The following is a 14,533-nucleotide window of genomic DNA, read 5'->3' on the forward strand; positions in this document are numbered from 1 at the left end:
CCACCAGAAGAACACCAAAATATATAGAAAAACAAATTCTAAGAAAAGTTTGGATCTTCTAATGAAAACAGTTAAATCACCGGGGAAGACTTCAGAGAACTTCTGGACAAGACATTTGCATTAAAGAAATAATCTAAGAATACTTGTTTGAAGAAGAAAATTCACAGTCAATATCTAAGGTTTTCTGTGGATAAAATTACAGGTTGAAAAAAATATATTTAAAAAAGTGTACTTGATGTATTATTTAGAACCTAAAAGATAGAAATTAATTTTTAAATAACCTACTTTTTTAAAAATTAATTATATAATTGAACTTTAATGTGGACAAAAGTACATGAAGACAAAATGTACAAGGGCTACTGAAATCTCAAAAGTCAAGTCAAATTTTATTTCATTGCTTCCTCTCTAGTGAAGTGAATTTTTCTCAAGATGCCTGGAAATCTATTTAGCACATTTAAAAAATGCTCTCTTAGGATATTGCATATTTCTGCATGAGAAGTGACATGCTGATGGACATGATTGTCTTGTTCACTGTTGCCATATGAAGCAAAGGATTAGAAAAATATCAAATACCCACTGGAAAAAAACATAATTAATGAGCACTGGAAGAAATTAATAAATTAGAAATTAATTTATTAGAAATTAATGAATAACTTTTTAATCCTTCACATACAGCATCATTGATGCTTCTGGATTTTTAACTTTGATGTGTCAATACAGATCATTCTGCAGAAGAGCAAATTTATCAAAGATGACTACTTCTATGATGACTGTGAGTTAATCAAGGAAAAATCACAAAGAAAAACTCCAGAAATGGAACACAAAGCACTCTTTCAGTATTCAAAGAGGCACTAGGAAAAGCAGCATCATGATACCATGCTATATACTGATATCATGTCACTAACAAACATATTCACCTGGGTCATGTTTTTTATTAATAATGAGGGAGTACATATGTTCTGTTGAATATGTTTTAAAAATCATCAATCAAAGAAGTCTCACAATAAAAGAGATTCAGTAAATATCTCCTTTTTTTTTATTTTCCCACTTATTTCCTTTTGCTTTGTTGGGAGTTTTTTGTTTATTTTTTCTTGTTTTTAAATGGCAGCATGAAGAAAGCTATGTAGTGTATCATTTTCATTTTTGACCTGACAAATAATTATCTACAAGCAATCCCTGCACTGTGATAGGTATTAAAAGATAGATAGATAGATAGATAGATAGATAGATAGATAGATAGATAGATGATAGAAAGACAAGCTTTGAATTAAAAAAAAGGCTCCATGAATTCTTGCACATAGATATTCTCCATTTATTATTCCAGGTACAGTATGACTACTTTTTAAATGAAGTTTCTTTCAAAAGGTTAAATACAAAAGTAACTTATTTTCATTAATAGGGTATACTGACTCTGAATGCCACTTAAGTCTTTAAAAAATATGTTAATTGATAGTAATAGGTATTTGGGTATAAAAGATTTGGTTTTGTTCCATTTTTGTTCTATACTTTGGTTTTATATTTAAGCCAAATTAAAAATATTTTCTTCTCAAAAATGCTTCCTTACTTGTTCTACTTCTGAAAAAGTTTGCTCTTTTCCTAGTATCCAAAATTACCATTTCTAAGTGTTCAAAAAAAAGCATAATCTCAAAAAGTATATAAAGCTGCTTCTTCTCTCTGGTTACTGAACTCTTACATCTTTCATTAATAGAAAAAGAACTGAAAGAGAGAACATCCAGCCCTCAGTGTTGATTTTACACTGTAAAACCTCTGTATGCACTCATGGCAACCCTATTATTGCCAGTTCATTTCATCATGTTTAATTTTACAACAGAGATTAGCATGTGAATTTAAAAAATATCAAACAATGACTTTACAATGTCAACTAGTATGTTTTATATACAATCAGACATAATTTTAGGAAATAAACCAGTGATCGATTTCTGGAATTAAAATCCTCACCCTTCTACAAATATTTTAGCTTTCAAGTAATAATGCATTCTTACAGCATGTGAATAAATTTTGGGTCTTAAGAACTATCTATGTACACCTGAGGAGTTCATAAGTGCATTAGTGTATTTGATTCCACAGCAACTCCAGACAAACATTTAAAAAAAGGAAAAAGAAAACAAAAAGAAAAAAAAAAAAAGAGGAAAAAAAAAGAAAAAAAGGAAAAAAAGTTAATCTTCCTCTCTTTGCTCCCCGTGCACAACTTGTTCTGCATATATATAATGAATACTAGGGTGGATTGATGGCTTTGATTGACTCGGGAGCATTTTACACATAGAACTTACATTCCCCCTTCTCCCAATTCATACCATAATTTCAACTCTGATGAGATAATTCTCTTTTAGCCTTCCCTACCTGTATTTTCATTGGGATTTTTTGACCATTTTAATTATGTTTTATGTCTTTCCTAGAGCTGGAAAATTTTAAATATTTTTCAAGAAGCAAATTCAAAGCTATAAAGAAAATACTATCCATACTATCTAAAATGTTAATACTTTTTTACATAGCATTCTCTAAAACAAAGTCAGCAAGACATCAGGAACTATGTTCAGTGGAAATGGTATTCTGGACATAATATTGTGAAAAAAGTTTATTTCATCAGAAGACAAGCCAAGTTGATTGTCTTTTTAAAATTGTCATTAAAATCATTCATTAGCTCTCTGGTCCTTTAGTCTGTATCTAAAGATATGGTTTTCTAATAAAACTTGCTAGCAGTGGAAGGACTAGTAAATATAAGGGGAAATTTAACTATCTGCATTTACATATGTAGCTAGCTCCACCAACTGTCATTTTGATGGTTTCATTCAATTTACTTAACAAACAATTTTTTTATGTGATATGGGTGATGGAAGCATTGCTGCTTTACTTGCCTTTATAGATCCAGATTTGGTGAACAAACCCTGTTCTGTTAGACAATGTGGCTTCACATACATGATCTCTGCCTGGTTTACTTACTGATGCTTAAGAAAAAATTCATCTGCTTGAAAACAAATTCACATTTCTCATGATAGTGGAGATCTTGTAAAAAATAAGTTGGAGTTTGAATGTGAAAATCCTTCTCATTAAAATCTATCATCTCTTCTCTCTCGCTACCATCTCTTCATCCAAGACCCAAACTAAATCATAGTTCTTCAATTGTTATGGTTAAAATTCCTCTTAAAAAAAAAAAAAAAGTGATAGACATTGTACACTACACCGGCATATAAAGAATATCTCCTTGATTTTGTGTGACATAGTATTTAAAATGGAAGGGTTAATACAAATATTAAAAAAAAAAAAATCTGTAAGCAGGAAATGATTAGCTGTTTACTTGTGACCTTTCTTATTAGGAAACTTACATATTTTTAAGACACCCCCCCAAAAAAAAAATAAAAAACAAAGATCAAAATCTAAACATGTCCACCCTCTCAATTAATTTTTGAGTCCTTTTATAATTACTAGCTGGCATATTCTGCTGAAAAGTGACTGAATTCTTTGTCTGTAGTCTATTTTTCTATAAAGACTTGATACCTGTGCAATTATCTGAAGACTTAACCACCTGCAGGCACCTACAAAATTTGCGAGTGTATTTATTCCAGTGTAAAAGTTCACTTGAAACTTAAAGCTCTGCTCCTGCCTTTGGCTCCTGGCAGCTTGAAATCTCTCTCATCTCTAAACCCCACAGAGAACTGTAAAGTAGGAATTCCTCAAACTATCTCACTTGAAGGAATCAATCCAGCAAGTGTCACAAGGTGACACATACCTCATGTATTGTGGTCACACTCCAGGGACTGCCAACTCACCTCTGAAAGATCAAAGAGAAATGTGTTTATATGGGGTCCTGAAATACACCAATGTAAACCTTGGCTTTAAATCTTACACCTAGGTGATTTTCTCCACTTATGAAAGAAAGCCTCCTGTGAGGAAAATTAGCACCACGAAACAGTTTTTCTTAAAATGGTATTTTATATAATATTCTATACATAATTTCCAATGATTTATAAGAATATGTATTAAATGTTCACAATTCCAAGACATATATTCTATTATTTTTGCTTAGTCTGTAGGAACTGTAACCCCAGGTAGAATTCTAATTTTCTAAACCACTCTGAAATACTGAATTCTAACATATGTTACACAAAAGGAATAATGAAATGAAGTCAAATGCTGTTTAGCTTGGTTCAACACCCTTTAGCTCCATTACACAGAAGTGTTCACTATGCTTTAACCTGAAAAATGCTTCATAATAAAGATGTTGTCAGGTGTAATTATAATTTTTGGATAGGAATAAATGAGGTAATAGCTGTTTCAAGGCACAATGAAAATGGATTCATTCAGACATAAAAATATTTTGGACATAATATACCCCAAAGTGTAGCGTTAGAAATTCCAAGCAATACTTAAGAAATCACAAATAAATAAGGGCTCTTATTGATTATTTACTCAAATAGTACAATTCCACTGACTAAGTAGTACCAATATGGCTAGTTTTGTTTCTTAGATTTGGGAAAAAAATAATCCCTTAGTGCTCTGAACTGCAGCTGAAAAGATTCCTCTGTGCAGCAGAGATAGAAGCACAGGCACTGTGTGATGAGTTCAACTCAATTACACTGTAACTGAGTGAAGTCTGCAATGCGGACAAGACCTGTGTGGGGTATTGAGCAGTTCAAGGACTGAACCATCCAATTTACTGAAGATAATGAAATGTGTCATAATCATTCCCACTGCAAATGCTCATGTGGAGAGGATTTTTCATTGATGACAAACATATGGACTGACAAAGGGAGCAGGTGTGAAATTGACTTAGTTAAAGTAAAGCCTCAAATCTGGGCTAACTTCCCTTTGATATGTCAAACTAGTCTCAGCTCTGCCCTAAAAAATCACAGAGTGCTTAGGATCACTAATGGTCGTCATAATCATACTCAGTGCTTGCATAGGACTTCATGTTTTCAAAGTATGTACAAATCTGCATTTCTATCTTATTTGTGTGTGGCCTTGGAATTGATGCTCAAGGTGAACATTGAAATGTTTCTCAGTGACAGAGCTTCAGTTATTTATCATTTTTTGAAATGAAAGTGGGGTGAGGAGAGGGTAAGAAGGAAAGATTGGTTTCAGATGAGAGCTGACAGTCCTTCCTGTTGTCTATCAGCTCAGCTTCATTGAGAGGAGAAATATCTTTTCCTTTTAGAAGTGGATGAGATAGGGACATGGGGTCCTAACTCATCCTCCTAATCCCACAGAGGAGGAGGATAGATAGGGTGGTAAAGAGAGGTGTCACAATGCTAGTAAAGGAGTTGAACAAGGAACACAGGATGTCTTAGACATGAAATATAGAAAAAAAAAAAAAACTCAAACAGGCTAAAAGAGGACAGAGGAGAAAACTCAAACACTCAAGAACTCTGAAGAAAATCAGTTTTGCAGTGGCATAAAGAAACTAGTATTCTTAACACCTGTTAAGAAACAAGTGCTTTTTCTGCTCCTTGCTATGAGACCCAGGTATCATACTGAGAATAAAAGAGGGAGAAATAAAGGGAATAGGTTTTTTTGCTCTTACTGAGCTAAAGAAACAGACAGTAAAAAGAAAAGCTTGTTAATGGAAACCATTCAAAAGCGGCCTATGAGATGATACCCTACCTCATGTTCCTGTAAAATGAAACCTGGCATAGACAGTATAACACACAGGAACCTTTTAGGTGTTTCCAGGTCTTTAGTGTCAAATTAAATTGTGTATTTTTAATTGATGAACAAAAAGAAGCATAAGAGTAAAGTCAGAAATAAAAAAGAGGAAGACAGTTATAAATTGCATAAAGTTAAAAAAAAATGAAATGGTATAAGATAACATAGATAAAAGGATAAAAGAAAAGAAATAAGAAAGGGTAATATATTTAAAAAATAATCTCCAGACAAAAATAACTATAGAAAATATAGAAACCTGCAGTAGGAAAGAGTCAGGAAAGTTAGAAACTAAAATTAAAAAGCAGTAATCCTGATATCTTATTGATAAAAATTCAGAAAATAGAGGCAAGAAAGTGAGAAAATAGGATGTTGAACATACAATAAAAAATATTAGATCATTATTATTTTTTATCTACTTCATCAATAATAAAGTGTATTTATTTTCAGTACAGATCTTGGAAACATTTTCTTCTCTATATATATATATATATTTTTTTTTTTTTTTACAGGGAATAAAACTGATTTTTTTCTGGACAGTTTTAGTCTCACCAAATCATATTTGACTGGGCCTGAATAAAGGTGAATTCTGTGAAAGGCTCACACTTACAAACAGTGTCCTTTTCCCCAAAGAAGCTCCTAAACACTTCTATAAAAAGTAACAGACTATATTGTACACAGGTATGTAATAAAATGTATGAAAAAATGTCAAGATCAAATCAGTTGTGAAGTTTATTTTTCACTGATTTTTCATTGTGAAAATTCAAATCTGAATTATATTTAATGAGGTATATAGGTATGGGACAAATAAGCAGAATCAAACTGAAATGATTGAGGATGTCAATTCACCTACCTGTGACATTGTATCTGTCTTAGGTTGTTCCAATTAAACAATTTCTACATTTCTAAAGTGTTTTATGCAGAAAGATGATGAGACATATCAGGAAGAATTTTATCAATATACTTTTCTCACACCTACACTGCAGCAAAATATTTCTAGTTTAAACTATACTACTCTATGTAGGGTTTTTAAAATATTTGAATATGTTACACCCTGAGGGAGGATAGGGCTTTCACCTCAAACTGTAATTGAGACCATCACTTTGAATGTGGTAACTCCTTTTGATATGACCAACAAACAAATGTGCTGGCTTGCGTGGGTCCCTTCTTCATCTTGCTCTGTTTTCGGCTAGGATGGAGTTAAGTTTATTCACAGTAGCTTCTAAAGGGCTGCATTTTGGATTTGTGCTGAAAATGGCATTGATAACACACTGATAGTGTAGCTAGGCAGAGCTTACACAGAGTCAAGGCCTTTTTACCATTCACCCCACCCCACCAGTGGGTGGGCGGAGGGTGCACAAGGAGTTGTGGGGGGACACAGCCAGGACAGCTGACCCCAGCTGGCAAATGGACATTCCACACCGTTGACACCATGCTCGGCAGTCAGACAGGAAGGAGGCTAGCAGCTCCAGGACTGGCTGAATATAAGTCACTTGGTGATGGTGGTGAGCAATGGTTTTCATTGCCATCATTTGTCTTTAGTGGGTTTTTTCTGTTTTTTTTTTTTCCTTTTTTCCTTATAGTTTTATATTATTAGTAGTATTAATATAATTTCTTCTTTATTATTAAACTGTCTTTAGTGAGTTTTCTGGCTTACTCCAATAAGGGATGACCGACTAGCAGAAAGCCTTGTTTTAAACACAAACAACATGGTTGTAGTTGCATCAGACAGCAGCAACACAAAGAGCTGGTAGATCTTTTCCTTTTTTAGCAGAGAGGACCCCATCTTCAAAGACAGTGGGGGCTACAAACGCTGCAGCTGACAGTACCTCCAGTGGCTGAGACAGAACTCTTCTGAGTTCTCCACACAGGAATTTGCCTTTGAAGTGACCCCCCAGAAATGTCCCCCTAGGAAGGTTAGATGAAATTGAAATGCTGTTTTAGCTCCCACCTTGCCTGAGGAGTCTGTACTGCTCAGCCACAGAGCATTACCATGTCTGCCTTTGATCCCTTTTGCACACCACTTTCGCTACATGATGTGCTCCTCTGCCGCTCTCATTGTCATGGTTTTTAGAGAGAATTACACTGACCTTTCATGTGTTTTTGTAAACTCCTATGGCCAGAAAAATCCCCTTTCTGCCTGTACTGTATAAGTGGAATCTGTGTAACAACTGCACAACATATTCTAACTGAACAAAGTGCCAAATGCCTCAGGTCTTTGACATAAAATACATCTGCCAAATATTAATAAAACAGAGATAATAATCTCTCTACATGTCAGAAACACCCAGTAAATAATAACAAATACTAAAATCTTTAAGACATTTTGATAGTTTTCAAACATTTAAAAGTGCATTATGAAATGCCATAGCGTAAAACTTGAACTTATAAATCAAGCAATCTTTGTCAGAAACCCTACATAGTGTCCACATCCTGTACAGGTTATTTTAAAAGCTATTAGAAGTAGTTTAAGCAAATGGTATTCAAAAATAATTATGTGTCCTACATGGCAATTAAATGAATGTTATTCATTGCTCACATAAACCATGTGAGTATGTTTTCTTGCTTTTCAAAAAAGTCATAGCAGATAATGTGTGGATAGCTATTGACAGGTTGCCAAAATTAACAACAAGCAAGAAGAAAAGCCAGTTTTGGCCTGACTCCTGAAGGTTTTCTCAGGTGGTAGAAGCAAGGTCTCGTAAACATCTCATTCAATATCCATCTTTGTGTAAAGACGGACACCAATGACTCGAAAAATACAATTATAGGCAACAAAGTTGATATCATATCTTAAGTCTATGTCAACCTGCAAAAATAAAAAAGATCAAAATCTAAACATGTCCACCCTCTCAATTATTTTTTGAGTCCTTTTATAATTACTAGCTGGCATATTCTGCTGAAAAGTGACTGAATATCCTTTGTCTGTAGTCTATTTTTCTATAAAAACTTGATACCTGTGCAACCATGTGCTTTTTCATCACACTGTTCTTCTTCCCCTTCTCTAAGTTACTCAGCATGGTACCCATAAGAAGATGATCACAGACTTCATTCTTAATAACTAATTTAAAATCATGTACTATTCACAAGAACCCTGAATGTCTTCACTTATTTTACCACAGTACCAAGTCTTTTGAGTTGTGTTTCTCCCAAAATATTAAATGTGTGTGTGAGATAGAGCAGGAGTGGGAGAAGGGAAGTGGGTTACAAAAGGAAAGAGGTGCTCAAAAGTCAGTTTAACCAAAGGAATAGTGAGGTCATATGAAAATGCCAGCACTCTTATGTATCCCAGTGTCTTCACACGATATTCACAATAGTGCTTCTGAGCATAATATTTCAAAATAAAAACATAGTAAAGAAGAAAGCAACAACATAATAAAGAATCAAGGATCTTGAAATACTGAGTCAACCCAACCACAGGAAAATCAAATCAATTGAAAGCCTTGAGGTAACTTGCATCTCTAATATACTGTATGTGCAAGAGAACACTGTCTCTGGAGTTTCTTTCCCCTCTGGAATGATTCTGCTATTGTGATTTATTTGTTTTTCTTAATATTTCTCTAGGCAATGATATCAGTGGTATATATTGTTTTTCCTCAGATAAGTGAATTCATTTCAGTATTTTCCCCCAGAGGACTTTGAGGAATCACTTGAATACATCAAAAAAGGCTGCACAAAAAAGTCAAACCCCGTTAAAAAAAAAAACAAAAACCAAACAACAATAACAATAACAGCACCAAGAACAAAAATTCCCAGACAGATTTCAGTTATGGAAATTTAAAAAGTCCAGTTCATATCAGTTGCACCAGCCAAGATCTGCTTTCTTTTTTTTTCTTTTTTTTTGTTAAGACCACTCTTTTTTTCTGTTTGACTATGAATTAATCCTAGTACAATTTTATAAGATTTTTGTTTTTAGCTTTCTCTAATGTCTTATGGAGACAAAGTAATAGCATTGGAGGAAGAAATGGGAAATAGGAAATACTGTACACCTGTATATTTGTTTCAAAACTGTACTTGAGTCTCTACTGTTAGCAGACAAAACAAGATGGGCTGAAATTATTTGAGGCTACATCAGGAAAAAAAGCTCAGAAATTTTTATGCTAGCAAAAATTGCTAATGGTCTTCATACTAGGGTTTTTCTTTACTGTCTTCAAGAGAGCTAAAACATGTATCTGTATGTCAGACAAAGATCTCCATCATTGTAAGTAGCCAGAATCCTCTGCAGCAGCTAAAGGCACTCATGAATGTTGTGGACACATCTATAAAATGAAGAGATTTCATCTTTAAGTTAATTCTTACATTATTTTAGAAACCCTCAACGTTCCTTAACCAAAGCTCAAACCTGAAAAGATTTTTATTATTTTTTGGTTTAATTTTTTTTTTCCTAAAGTATCAATCAAAAATATTTTTGCTCTTATACAAAATTGGGTACTCTCAACCAGTAAAGAGTTGGCCTGCTTCTGAGAAAAGGTCTAAAATTCTTCCATTTGTAAGAACTACATAAGGACAACTATTAGGTCTGGGAAAGGGCTTTTTGAAATCAATAGAAAAATTCCAATTTTTTTTTGGTTTTGTGTCATGCCCTAAGGTAGGATGGACTGCTGAACAGACAGTCTCATAATTTCTGTCCTCTAGTACGATTGAGAACTTATTGAAACATTACTTCCCTAATGTCCCTAATCTGGAAACAGATATTTTGTATCTCAATAAGCCTCTTTAATTTAAAGAAGAGACTTAATCTAGATAAGGGCAATTCTATTAAAAAATGAGGACATGCCTGATTTAAAGTTTTCCTTTACTTACAATAGATTGAGATAAGAATGGGCAGGTTTTTATTCATATTTCATGGTATTATAGCAATTTGCTACTGTATTAGTTAATTGAGTTCATAACCCAAATATTTCTGCTTTAAAGTGTTCAGCAGATCACTTTACTTTTGAGTTCTAATAACTCTTTTATAGATCAGATGTTGAGGAACAATGCTACAAAAACTTTGTGTTCTCTGTCTGAGCTCAGGCATTTTTCATGCCGGCTGACTTTCTGGAGCTCAACCAATGATCTGTAAAGTAAACAATTTTCCTGTCAGCATCCCTTCCAGATCTGATAACAGTAAAAACAATGAAAACATGGCATCATAGACAACTGACACTAACTAACAACACAAACAAATAAATTGTAATGTTTCGTTTTCAGTCCAGGTTTATGTTATATATTTCTCTTCACCATATAGTTCCGAAATAAAACTAAAAAATAAACTTTTTTATCAGTGAACAGTGGTCTAAGCACAAATAATGAGAAGTAGATCATGTCAAGTGATAAAGAGTGATAGCCTCAGAAATTAGGAAACACATAGGAAAGTCTGTAAGTGAGTTGTTTACTACCTACAAACATACCTCCCTGAAGCACACTCAGAATTTTACAAGAGCTTTTGCCATCCTGAGAAAGAAGGTTAACTTAAGTCATGTCACTGCCAAAGTATTTGCTCAGCAGTGAAAGAATGCATTGAAGTTGCATTTATTTTACAGTATCCTGTGTTGGAGTGAGTATTATCCCTGCATGCTGCTCTGACTCCATACATCAAACAGTTACAAGGGCCACAGAGTGCAATAAGTTCTCCTCTGGACTGCAAACTAGTGTTAGAGGAGTACAAGATGGCACCACAAAGTGCTGAGTTTTCTTGGCATCCTCCCTGCTGCTGAGACTCATATCAAAGCCTCCCACAACAGTATGGGTGAGAAGGGTGAAATTGGAGACAGAGGTATTCACTCTGATTCTCAGCTTAGTTTCGTCTCCTTATAACACACCACGTCTCTGAAAAGCTATCCACAAAGCTAACACTGGTGTCAAGATGTACAAAGAACTATTCCTATCTTTTCCTTATCTCAGGCAGGGGAGTCTATATCAGGGTCAGGGGCTTTGTGTGCCAAAAATATTCTTGGGTTGAGAAAGATTTTCTCTTCCGGAGACAGGTTAATGCACAATCAGCCAGCAGCAGCCAGATTACATCGCAGTGCTACAACTGAGACTAGAATATTTATGGCTGAAAAACCCAAAGAATTATCTTGAGTGTCTAGGAGAAGAATCACACCAAAAAATGGGGAAAAGAAATTGCACAGAAATTATTGGGTTTTTTAGATCAGTTTTTTCTAAACATCATTTTCATTACCATTGATGTAGATATTATACTGCTAATATTTTCTGTATTAATGTATATTTTATGTATATGTGATTTAATCATGATTTAATTAACATGTGATTAGTGATGTTCTGTGCAATACTCCCAGATCTCATGATTTCATGTAAAGGATATGTGGTACTTACAAGGGCTTTTTTCTAATATTAATGTTACTTAGGCTATCTGATCAAAGTGTCTGACAGGGTAAAACTTCTACTAGTGATCTGATGTAAAATCTGAAAAAGGATTCCTAAAGTTTTCTTAATATGTCTTTGATGTCAGGAACTTCAACCTAATTCTAAAGTGTCTCTGAAAATTTCATTATTGGAAACTTGAAAAACTCCATGCAGAATCATAGAACGTAAACTTAAAATATTTCTATATATAATTTTTCACTGTCTTGTTATAAAGATCATTAAGAATTGGAAATCCACAAAAAACTATGGGGCCAATGCTATTTCATATTTTCATTGGTATAGGATGATGAAATATATTGGTAGGAAAATGAGGAACCTGATAAAATCATATAGAAAGACTTAAGCATTGATAAATGTATCATATTTAAAATGATGGAAAAGATCATATAGTCCAAAGTACACGATCTTGGAACTTGGATAATAGTTAGGTTAGCTTCTATAAACTTAAAGCCAATAAGAGATAGGAAAAAAACTTACTTTATTACATTACTATTGAAGATGTAGTCAGGTTGGAGAGGGTTAAGGAAAGGAACACAAAGACGGTCTAAGAGCCACAAAGATGGCCCTAGGATCAGAATGCCTGCCATTAAAAGGAAAGTTTCAGAGAATTATGTTTGCACAGCCTTGAGAAAAGAAGACTTAGAAGATATCTTATCATCATGTTCCAGTATTTAAAGGGTGGCTTCAAAGAAGATGGAGATCCTCTTTTTCAAGAAGTCCCATGAAAAAGACAAGGAGTATTGGGTACAAGTTACTCTTGCAAAGATTCCAGCTGGACACAAGAGGAACATTTCTACAAGGAGAGAAATCAGCCATTGGAATAATGTCCACAGGGAAACTGTGGATTCCCCATCTTTGGATAAATTTAAGATTCATCTGAACAGGATACTTGGAGTTTTCCTAGACTTTGTTTTTGCCAAGAAAGATTGAATCAGATGATCTTTCCAACCCCTTTTGATTCTATGATTCTGTGAAACAAAGAAGACTGTGAAAAATTAAGCATGCTCATGGAAATATTAAAATTACTAACAGAGCTAAAAGTATACTGGAAAAATATCTGTAGAAAAATTATATACTACATGAAATAGGAATCTCCTGGCATCTTTTCCAAATCTACTTTCCATAAGTCTAGTAATTCCGATGAGATTTATTTAGAAATACTGTGTCCAGTTTCTATAACTGAAATTTAGAACACTGGATGTTTAATTTCAGGGAAAAAAAATATATTTTAATAAAGTTCTGCAATGACCTCTCATATAGAACACTTTTTCCAGAAGAAACTAAAGTTTGGCAAAACATAAACCAAGAAAGGATTTTGTTTCTCTTTGCAACAAAATAGGAGATGGAAAAACACCGAAGACATATTTTGCAGAAGTTAGATGTTGATTTTTAAACATAGCCTTTTAGCAATACTCTAAAGTAGCAGATATCAAAGCAATGAAGGTGGTGAAATATTAGGAATTATGGTATACAAAATCTGAGAAATTTCATAATGGATGGTGGTACTTGAAAGCATGGCACAGTAGGATGATCCACAGAATCAAATTAATGGAGGTGTAAAACCAAATGATCCCTGGATTTTCATATTGTGAAATGGATTCCTTTGAACTTTGTTGTAAACTGTATTTTTAAGTAAATAGATTATAACGTAATATCATATTCACATTCTTATAATTTCTATATTATAGGAAGGAACTGAGTTCCTTTTCTACAGTGAGAAAGTCGAGCTCAGAGAAATGTTTTTTGTTGAATGAAAAGAAAAAGTTTTTCAGCAGTGAAAAGGTTTAAATTTTCTCTTAAACCAGATGTGAAAAACTCATTTTAACTTTGATGCTGTAATAATGTCTTGGCTGGTAAGGTAACAGGAAACATGAGCTTTCATGTCCTTCCTTTGTTTTTTTGTGGTAATGTTAATGTTCTGAAGTTTATCCAAGTTGTGCTTAGCAGCTGAGAAGCTGATATTAATAATTAATTAAAATATTTAAATTTTTAATATAGACTTTGGAACTTATTAGTGTGATACAGCAGCACTTTCTTTGTTAATACTTCATTGCAACATTTCCAAGACAACAAGGTCTTTACCATTTTGTTTGGTTTCTTTTAGTCATATATAGCTATTACTGTATTCTGATAGAATGCCCTTGTCCTTGTCAAACCTGTTTGCTCATTTTTTTTAAATTAATTTTATCGGTTAAAAGATAATTAAAAAGATTCAAACATTTTGGACAAATTCTGGAACAACTCTGATTTCAGATACTAAGCTGAAAAAATATGAACTATAAAAGATATGCTGATTCACAGCTCCATGTAGCACCACACAGATTTTACTGTGCTTTTTTCAAAAATAAGAAAGCTTCTGTATATAGTTGTATGTAGTAATGCATACATGGCCCAAGACTTTACTGTATCTCAAAAGAAGAATATTTTCAATAATAATGGACATGCTCATTTTGCATAATATGAAACAGTTTTGTTGGAACTTACTAGGAAATTCATAAATGCTGGG

Source organism: Lonchura striata, chromosome 2 (genome assembly GCF_050655825.1).
Source record: "Lonchura striata isolate lonStrDom1 chromosome 2, ASM5065582v1, whole genome shotgun sequence".
NCBI classification, from domain to species: Eukaryota; Metazoa; Chordata; class Aves; order Passeriformes; family Estrildidae; genus Lonchura; species Lonchura striata.